This window comes from Thamnophis elegans, chromosome 2 (assembly GCF_009769535.1).
Source record: "Thamnophis elegans isolate rThaEle1 chromosome 2, rThaEle1.pri, whole genome shotgun sequence".
Classification (NCBI taxonomy): domain Eukaryota; kingdom Metazoa; phylum Chordata; class Lepidosauria; order Squamata; family Colubridae; genus Thamnophis; species Thamnophis elegans.
In genome coordinates, this window is record NC_045542.1 from 11824715 (window position 1) to 11834609 (window position 9895).

Genomic DNA, 9895 nt, shown 5'->3' on the forward strand with positions numbered 1-9895 from the left:
CTAAGAGAGAGAGAGTTGGAAGCAGGAGGCTTCTTCCAGATAGGCAGAAGTACAATCTCCGTTAGTTCTCAGATGAGGATGATAGAAATTGTAATCCAATGTATCTGGAGTGTATTAGATATAAAGTTATCAAAATCTAAAGAGTCTAAATTTGACTCCGCAAAAACGCAGGTCTCAAGTCCTGTAGCTTTTAACAGAATAACAGACTTTGAAGGGACTTTGGAGGTCTTCTAGCCCAACCCTCTGCTCAAGCAGGAGACCCTATATCATTTCAGACAAACGGTTGTCCAATCTCTTTTAAAAACCTCCAGTGATGTAGCACCCACAACCTCTGGTGTCAAGTCATTCCACCGGTTAATTATTCTCACTGACGGGAAATTTCTTCTTAATTTTAAGTTGCTTCTCTCCTTCATTAGTTTCCATTCATTGCTTCTTGTGTTGCTTTTTCTTCTGGTGCTATGGAAAATAGATTGACCCCTCTTCTTCTTCTTTTTTTCAAGAGCTTAGTACTAAATCAGGAAACATACATTATTAAGTAATCTGCCATTTATTTCCACAATGCTGAGATAAATATAACTTTCAAGCCCTTTCCTCTCGGCCTTTGGGGAAATTCTTTACTCTGAAAATCTAGAGGGTGAAATTCCCTAAGGAATTCCCTGAGCTTTTTGATGAGGCAACATTACTTAAGCCATTGGCCAAGGATGGGACCTAAGGTGCGCTAGGGAGTGACTCATTCTTTTATCATCCACCCTTTGTGTAAATGCTATCACAATTTAGGCAAAGGTGACTCACAGGCAGCCCAAATCCAATCATCTCCTGGGAGGAGAGGGGGTTGTTTTCTTCCCTAGCATGATAGCTAGGTTTAACCAAAACCAAGATAGCCAGATGACCCCAGATTCAGCCCTATTGCGTTCTCAGCCCTGCCTTCATAGTTCTTCTAACTGGAAATTCTTGTATTTGAGTCTATCAGCCATTCATAATATATCTCCCAATCTGGATCTATACATGTGCATTGGATATCAGGTCTACTAATTCCCCTAGCCGCTTTGTGAATAGAATTTGGGGAAGTGAAATGTAACAGATAATATATCACACATTTAGCTATACTTCCTCCAAGATGAGAATCCAGCACCTTGGATTCTGCCCTCTCTCATCCTCACAACAGTCATGATATTGATGGATATTGAATGATTGGCAGGCCCAAAGTCACAAAGTGACTTTTCATTAGGGGTGAAGTGGAATCTGTTGTTTGATGAATTATTAGTCACACGAAAGGATCACAACAAGTTCAGTTTATGCTTGGGTTTACACAGTGTGCTTATATAGCCATGGCTTGTTTGGTCATGATTTACTGAACAAAGGGCAATTGATTGATGTTGCACAATGCAGTATAGGCCACCATGGTTAAGTTCACACAACTCATTAAGCCAAAACCAAACACTCATCCACACTTTTTTTTTTTTTTGGCTTTGTGTTATCCAGGACTGTGGGATAGAACTATGAGTAAGGTTATAAGAAATCTGAAATCCAAGCCTTGTTTCTTCTTTAATCATTATTTGGCTTTGCACTATACACTCTTTCTCAACTTCAAGGTCTTCCTTTGAACTATATCTTCCAGTTTGGGGTGATCTTTCTAAGTTTTATATATTTTATATAATATTATCTATGCAGTATAATTGCATGCACACAGCATTAGTTCATCTTGCTTCAGGAATGATTTCAGGGAACTGTGAAGCCTCTTACTCTTGTATAGAGGCAGTAGGAAATCAGTGTGACTTCTTGGTTCTGCCTCTGAGTCTGGATAGTGGAACAGTTGAATTTTACTTTCCAGAACCAATAAAGACGAACTGTTAGGGTAGGAAATTAGCAATCCATGAATGCTCAAAGAAACTACAAAATAAATTACAGTTCTATCCTATTCCATCCCGTGATTTACAGTCACTGTTACAACATATGCTTTTACCTGAGAGTAAACTCCTCTAAATTATATTATGTTGATTATTTTATGTATGTAGCATTCCTCAGTTAATCATTTATTGAATTTATCAGAAAATGAATTCCTGAAAAAAGAATGGAAGGTTTCATCTAAGCAGCTTCTCTGATGTCTGACAATTTTTTTCCTCAGAAGTGAAGGCTGCTTCCTGGATAAAAGTTTTACATCCTTTGTTGTTAGTTGCAAAGTCATGTCTGACCCATGGACAGCGTTCCTCCAGGCCTTCCTGTCCTCTACCATCCTCTGGAGTCCATTTAAGTTCATGCCGACTGCTTCAGTGACTCCATCCAGCCACCTCATTATCTGTCGTCCACTTCTTTTGCCTTCAATCTTTCCCAGCATTAGGCTCTTCTCCAGTGAGTCCTTCCTTCTCATTAGGTGGCCAAAGTATTTCAGTTTCATCTTCAGGATCTGGCCTTCTAAAGAGCAGTCGGGGTTGATCTCCTCTAGGACTGACTGGTTTGATTGCCTTGCAGTCCAAGGGACTCGCAGGAATCTTCTCCAGCACCATAGTTCAAAGGCCTCAATTCTTTGGTGCTCAACCTTTCTTATGGTCCAACCTTCACAGCTATACATTTAAACTGGGAAAACCATAACCTTGGCTACACGCACTTTTGTTGGTAAGGTGATGTTTCTGCTTTTTAGTATGCTGTCTAGATTTGCCATAGCTTTCTTCCCCACGAGTGAGCGTTTTTTAATTTCTTGGCTGCAGTCCCCATTTGCAGTGATCTTGGAGCCCAGGAAAATAAAATTGGTCACTATCTCCATTTCTTCCCCATCTATTTGCCAGGAATTGAGAGGGTCGGATGCCATGATCTTAATTTTCTTAATGTTGCCTTTCAAGCCAATTTTTGCACTCCACTTCTTCACCAGCATGAAGAGGCTTGATTTGCATCTCTATAGCTGCCATTGTTCTGAATGGCTCCTGTCTTGTGGGGCAACAACTGAATACTGATTGCTGCCTTGGTTTCTCACAAGGCTACATTGGAAGCCTTGTGGGCAGCTGAAAGTAGAGCATTGATACCGCTTTGCTTACCAATCAAGCCCATCAATGGAGGAAGACTATAGCCAGCCCTCTGCCTTCTCCTTCTGCTCTTGCAAATACTCATTAATTCATTAATTACTGGCCTTCCTACATTGCTGTAAACTGACTGAGCATAACCTTAAAATTGATACTATTAACATTGAAATCCATGATTAAAATTAACAACAAAAAGTTTGGCCAGAGAAAAGCCTGTTTGCTATTTTTGTGAAAGCTTTAAATTATTAAATACTTCTGCTTTACTTGCTTGCTGCTATCTAAAGATGCCACATTAAAAAAAATCCAGTACTTGAAGTATAGTTTTTAAAAAAAGTCACAACTGGAGAATGTGTGAGTTCTCAGTTTCTGGAGATTTTTAAGAAGAGTCTGGAAAACCACCTTTGAAGATTGGTTTAATAAATATTCCTGCATGCTACAGATAGCTGGATGATCATTGTGGTCTTTACCAATTCCACAATGCTGCGATTTGATCATTTTTTACAATAATAATGCTAATTATTGCAGGTCAGCATAGCACAAAGACTGAATGTAAAGGAAACTGCCATATTATTCATTAGCAGAATATGGGTTTATGGATTATACAAGAAATGCAAATTCTGCTGCATTCTATAGGCATATACCTTAATAATTGTTAATTTTGAGTTCTAGCCTTTGACAATATCATGCAACCACTGTGTGTATGGTTTAGAATGCTATTCTTGAAAGTCATTTTACTCTGAAATCCTAGCCTATTCATTATTCAACAACAACAACTGGTGTCTATTTCAGATTGTTTTTATTGATGCCACGAACCTTTTGGGAGAAAAAAAAAACACAGTCAAAATGTGGGATGGAAAACAAAGCCGTATGTATGTGTGTGGAGGCTAAAAATAATAATTATGCAATATTCCTGGCCTAGAATTAGGTGCCAGTGGCCTACGTGCTCAGTTTTAATCTTGGGATTTGCTACTCTGATAAGAAAGATGCAATTACCAATCTCCTTTTGAATTTTAGCATACGAACCTCCTACGGAATGTGTCACCATTTTCTTGTGTGTACAGTAGCTAAGTCATTACATCCTTTTTACACAATCAAACACTCCAGAGAGCATTTTGATTCTGTGCAAATGTCCCGGGTGAGCCAACAGTCATTATTACCAAGGAGTTAATCTCTGTGGCGCCAATGCAGAAAGTTCAAGCATGTGACAGCTTTGGGTAAGGAAACAATACAATGTACACCAGTGTTTACTAGCAGCTTTATTTTATTGCTGATTAGGTTCCCTCTCACCCTTGAATAAAGACTCTGTGCCTTTAAGACTCTACAATAGCCAGACATGGGGTTGGGGGTGGGTGGGAGAAGGTAGCAGCTTTGCTCCTGTGAGAAACACGCCCAAATGACCTATGCTCACAGTAAGTTTTTGATCAGGAATTCTCCTTGTAAGAATTTGAGTGCACCTTCAGCCTGGAAGACACTTGGCATGTTTTCTCAGACAGAAGCCAAAGACAATTCAAAGGACATGATTTCGGATGCTTTCCATTAATCAGGGGCAGCTGATGACATTTCTCTTAAAGGATAACCCAGCAGTCCTAAACAAAATTGATAATTCCTTAGTCCCAAAGCTGAATTTGACAAGGTTTTTCCTTCAAGAAACCCGGATGCACCTGGCCCCCAAATCACCCGTTTTAGACTGGATTCAATTTGACAAATTTTGAATCCTAATCCACCACCAAGTAGCTCCTGAATTTTTGTTACGGTCCACCCATTGTTTTAAAAAAATGCAGGATGCAGTGATGTAAGGGTAGCTCAGCTGCAAACATGAAAGGAGGACATATTCATGAGTTTAACCACTTTGTGCAGTATAAATTTCTTCCTCTTCTTTTTGTAAGCCGCCCGGAGTCCTTCGGGATTGGGCGGCATATAAATTTTATTAATAAAATAAAAAAATAATAAATAAATAAATAAATAGCAAGTTGTGGTAGCCAGGATTGGAGATAATCTAGTAAAATCTTGAATTTTTTAGGCCTTGGGTTTCTTTCTACTTTTATGACTTTTTGGAAGTGAAATGGCATCTGTTCCTCTGGCAGTTTAATCCCTGGCATGTGTATTCAGAAGGAAAACCTTATAGTATCAGTTAGGTTTTCTCTCAAGTAAGTACAGATGGGATCCCTAGCATTAAGTGCAGGCCCCCAAAGATACTCATAGCCTTATTTCCACCCCCAGAGAAGAACTGGAGCAATCACTTACAGCAGGGGAAGAAGGAGGGGAGCGGGAGGAATGTTGTTTGTAGGCAAGAAGATATTTTCTTTGTCACATCCTCCCCCCCACCCCCAAACACCTCTGATATGCAGGAATTTGGCCTTCAAGGCTAAAATTCATTTGCAAATTAAGGAAGGGAGGGAGGGAAGGTTGGAAGCAAACAGAGAAAACAGGATGATCCATAAAAAACAGTTGGGATTCATTCTGAACCAGACAGTTGAGCCACCTCATGGGCCAGATATGCATGGCCTTTCTCCTTCGTTTTCAGTGGGATGTTTGCCTACAATACTTCCCAAGGTGAACAGAAGCACAGTCATGGCAATAGTATGGAGGGCTGTAGTAGCTTATAGAAGTGGTGCAAGAAAAGGCTGCAAATGATTTACCACTGGAGTCTCCCTGCATGTTTACTCTGAAGTAAGCCCTAAGAAAATGGAAGGGGGAAATGTATGAGATTTCCCCAACCTACTGTCCTTTAGATGATTGGCTGTCAACTCCTATGGTGGTGATTCACCTCAAGAAAGCACCAGAATGAGAATGGCCACCTTATATCTAGCTTGCCAGCACTCCAACCATAATGGCATTTATTGAGACAGACCAATATCGTAGACTATAAAATATATGCCTCTATAATTTCAGAGAGATTAAAAAGATTCATAAATGAATTTATGCACCCTGATCAGAATGGTTTTTTACCTAAAAGACAACTGAAAAATAACATGAGGATTATTGTGAACACATTGGAATCTTACGAAGCTCATTCGGAGAAACAGCTAGCATTGATTTTCTTGGATGCGCAATAAGCCTTTGATAATATGAACTGGCAATTTATGATACTACAATTTATTGAGAAACTGTTTGACCCCCCTCCTGAGCCTAGACAAATTTTAAAAAAAGCAAGACAGGATTTAAGTTAGTAATTGCACAAATCAAACGTACGGAAATCCAGATGAATTTGATGAGATAGGACACAAATCTTTTAATGCCCCACTTATAGCTGGGGAATCACCTCATTGCTCCAACATAGTATTCTAGATCTAGAAGTTCCCACAATAATCCAAAGAAAGCCTAATAAATTTATGGTTTCCCCAAATTTATCTAAATCTTGCACTTGAGTCTTCACACAAACCCCATCTGATACTTGCAGGGATTCATTGCAAATGTAGGTGGAATCATCTAGACAACTTTACCTGGTTTAAAATATATATAATTATATCTGATTAGCTTTTTATAGGAGAATGCCAGGGAATCCTAGGGTGTAAACAAGACAGTTGCAAAAGGTTCCAAAAACATGCTGGAAGAAGGCCATGCTAAATTGCTAATGTGGACAAAATCTGTCTGGATGTTTGTCTGAAGTTACCAGGACCTGCCTTCAACTTGAAGGAGACTTTACCTTCCTTAGTAACAGCTGGATTTACACATTGTACTAAGGCGGGAATTTGGTTGACAAATCCCATGGTTTAACCTTATGTGTGAAGTAGCCATTGATTTACCTCAATAAACATAGCAAGTTTCTTCCCTAAGCTAAAATATGAACCCAAAATGTGAACCCAAAATGTGAATCCAAAATGTGAACCCAAATTTCCTATATTTAGGCTTAATATCAGATGACAGGAGCAAGCATGGATGACCATTTCTGTAGTTTTAAAAGAGGTATGGCCACACAATGAATCCAAGTATTACATTTATTGGAAAGGATTGGTCAAGTCTGTTGAAGACTGAGGGGTCAGATTTAGTGCAAAAAATATATAGCAAATCCCATATGTTTAAAGTAGTGTCAGAGAATATTATTTCAGGTGGGGGACAGGGGAGGGTTAAAAGATCCTAGGTTCAATCTCTTTATCAGCCATAAACTTATTAACTGCATAAAGACTCTCCCAGATTATCCACATAAGGTGGGATATTTTAATTAAATAGTTATCTCTTGCCTTTTAGTTTTCTAAGTATGCCAGTTGAAAGCAGGACTTTCTGAATCCCCCCCCCACCTCTCTCCCTCACACAAACACACTTTATGCTGTTTCTACACTGTTTCAGTCAGCTAAATAATTGCAAATCAATTTGAATGATGATATCAAAGCTCTTCAAGAATACATCCAGTTCATTCCTGGGTCTGCTGAAAATTGGTAGTCCAGCAGATTTAGGAGATCATGATGGAATGATCTTTCCCTCTTGTTCTCTCCTTTGAATTTGGGTTTCACATGTTTCCCTCTTTTCTGGCTATTTGCCAAATATACAGTCAACCTATTCCTCCTGAATGTTAATGGATGATGGGAAAATGTTTCATCTGCTTCTCCCAAAACGGTCATTCATGCATTTTTGACTGTGGTGTATTTTATTAAATAAATAACTAAATACTATGAACTGTTGCAATTATTGCTCTTTCCACCAGAATAGGGATATTTTAATCAATGATAGCTAGTTTATCATTGATACCAGGAAGGCATAAACTGGAAATTTCAAGTTAAAGCCAACGTTTTTCAAAATGGTTTGTGAATAAGCATGTCAGAAAACCTGCAATTGGATCAGAACCATGGATTCAGTCCTTCGGTGTTCGCTTTCCATCCTCCCTTGCCAAGTGCTTTGGGAATGTCTACAGTCCTAGCAAAGTGGATAATAATTGGGTGCTTTTTGACTGACACGATGTTAACACAAGCAATTTCATCCAGTTGTCATTGCTGATATTTTCTGTCCTCGATGGATTTCTAGTGAGTGAGTATGCCACCATGTATGAAAGGGTAAGACTCCAGGACACAACTGTTCAATTTTCTTAACAATAAGGAAGTGGTTTTTCCATTGCTTTCTTCTAGGATGAAAGCAATGGAAAAACATATGGTTTACTTCCATGACATTCACATTTTCTGGATAGACATTCGCTGCCTTTCTTAAAATTTCCTCCCCTTTCAACAAAAGCCAACAAATCAACGGGGTTCTCCCTCACCATCCTCCCCCCCCCCTCTGTCCCTTTCGCACCTCTCTCTAACTCTCAAGCATTCTCAGTGGGGAAAACAACCATGCCTTGTTTCATTAAAGTGAAATTGATTTATTAGAGAATAAGTCTTAAGGTACATATTAATAAGGAATGGAACATGTTACATAATGGTCCAAATGAACACGAAATGTTCACTCTCATTCCTCCCGCCCATCCATCATACACACAAAGACAGGATTGAGTAACTGCATTTAAAAAGAAAGAAAAATCATGTGCCATCAGTGTTTCTTAGTCTTCCTTCTTTCTTCTTTCTTCTCTAGATAAGAGACTTTCCAACTATGAAGAATTTTTAATACTTCCCACATGTACACTACTACTTCATAAAACCAGTGCCATTGTTGAGCTGTTATGCCTTCAGGATGTCACAAGGCTCTAAATTTGAATCCACGAGGATCTCCTGGTAGAAGGATGCCCACTTCATCCTTACTTTTGGCAGGCTGAGCCAGGTAGGTCCTCATCTCTCCCCCACCCGACAGCTCATTTTAGGGCTGCATGTTTGTGTATGTTGGGAAGATTGAAGAGGGTGCCATTACTGTTTCTGGGTGGGTGGGAATTGTGAAAGTCTTCTTGGAGGGGCCCGCAGGCAAGTCTGCCCATCACTGTCTCACACCGCCTGTGGTTCGCTGTGGGAATTGGGCTCCTACCGCCATGAATATCAAAGGGCAATGGGAGGGGAAGGAGGTAGACCATTGTGTAGGGAGGGGGAAGTGGGAGCTTTGGAACCCCTGCTTGCTTCTCATTAACATTCAGACTAGATTAGATCAGAAGAGCCAATTAGTGTTGATGAAAGGCTGGGTTTGGAGGGGGGGCAGGGGAAAGAGGATGCAAGGAGGGGGAAAAGTTCTTGCCACATCTTGCTTTCCACCAAACCAACTCCAATTGGATACAGTCTGGGCTCCCTCATTGCATTCAAGGGAGCTTCTTGAAAATCCCACCTTGGAAGTTTCACAGCACCTGGTGACTAATGTTACAAGGCTTGGTCTGTGGGAGCAAAAATCAGGAAAGAAAAGAGTCTTAAAAGGCCAAAGGAGTCCCTGTAGCAGAGGTACACACACCATGTACTAAGAGAAGAAAACTTGCCAATTGCTGCCACCAGGCATAAAGCTTTGGGATCGGAACAATGTGACTAGATTGCCTGTCATATTTCTGAGAGACTTATTCTACATTCCCTTGCTCATCACTACCATACAGGTGACATGGATGAGTCCATATCAATTAAGAAGAGAGTTATGCAGGATTACATTTCCAGGATTTGGGGGGGACTATTGTTTTGCCCTTACCTTAACATGGAGAAATAATCCTTTAAAATGGGAGGGAGGCAGAATATGTTGTTCCTTGATGTATTAACAATTTCCAATTCTCATTTGTTCCAAGTCCCTAGAGCCTTATGAGGAGACAGAAGACAAATATTTTAAAAAATTATTATTATTATGTTGTTAATCTTTGGTGAGATTCACAGCCTTTGGGGCTGGTTGATAGCTCAACAGCTCGAGTCCTAACCAAGGACCTAGGAACTGTTAAGGTAACATCGGAGGTCGCTGTTCGCTGTTCCAAGTAGGGTGGTTTTTTGTAGAATCAGAATGTTCAAGTCTGATAAATTTAAAATTTCCAAATAGCGAGGTAGCCCTTTGGGTATTGC